The sequence below is a fragment of the Trichoplax adhaerens genome, genomic scaffold (genome assembly GCF_000150275.1).
Source record: "Trichoplax adhaerens TRIADscaffold_563 genomic scaffold, whole genome shotgun sequence".
In the NCBI taxonomy this organism is placed as follows: domain Eukaryota; kingdom Metazoa; phylum Placozoa; class Uniplacotomia; order Trichoplacea; family Trichoplacidae; genus Trichoplax; species Trichoplax adhaerens.
In genome coordinates this window covers 5,649-6,810 of record NW_002061291.1, presented here as the reverse complement: position 1 = coordinate 6,810, position 1,162 = coordinate 5,649, and positions in this window count along the sequence as shown.

The following is a 1,162-nucleotide window of genomic DNA, read 5'->3' as shown; positions in this document are numbered from 1 at the left end:
ATATTGCCACTCTCATTCTGATCGTTGCATCAGCAGCCAGTGAGGGCGAAGAATTTGATGATAAACATATCACAGAATTGCTTGATGAACAAGACCCTTTTTATTTGGAGGAGATGGATATAATCGATACTGACGCAGACGGAAATGATATGGTACCTGAGGTATTTAAAAACTGTTCACTATACTTGTTTTGTGTATCCTTTGAACAATTATTTCAAGATAAATTAACTAGCTACTCTTTTCAGTCTAAACTTAGTTTGTAGTCACTCTGAAGTGTGTACTTTGGTGCAGAATCTTAACCGAAAGTGGAGTGTCTATCGATAACATAAATGATTAAAGAATTTATCTGTTTATATTGTATAGTATCTTTCTATATTTGAAATCATCAAAAAGCGAGTTAGGATCCAGATATTGTTAAATATAAAATTTTTAGCACTGACGTTATTTTACAATTTTCTATTCCTTATTATGCGACATATGGCGCCCATATCGTGCCCGTAATTATATCACCTCAGTCAAACTTCGTAAGTATGACATAATCATCTATTTAAATCAATTCTATTTAAAAGTTTTATTTGTGCAATGGTGATACTTTTAATTTGGTCTAGTATCAAAGACTGAAATTATAGCATATATTGTATAGAAGCTTTACAGTACGAAAATATTACATATACATATTAAGAACTAATTTTATTATAAATTTTTCTTTCATTCATACTCTATGCTGTTATTATAACCTTTCTGATGATGACTTGCTTACAAGGCTGTAAGTCTAACAAAATCATCTACGATTTTAATTACTTAACACCTTTACGCGTAAATAAATATCTTTATTATGATTTCGACATATCTAAATATCATCAAAAATGAAACATATAAATGATAGTGTGTAACGTATACCTAGCTTTATTACAAGATATGGTTAAATCTTAATTTAAGAACTGATGTTTTATACAAATTTTATTCGTCTCTTCTATATGACATCAACAATATGGTTTCAATCATCATTACAAATGCAGCCTGTAAGTTTAGGATATTTATATACATTTTCAATTTAAGTAGTATTATAAATTAATTTCTTTTATATATCTTGATATCACTAATTTCATCAAACATCAAATATCTTACTTAAAATGATGGATTATATCATAGCTTAACTTTG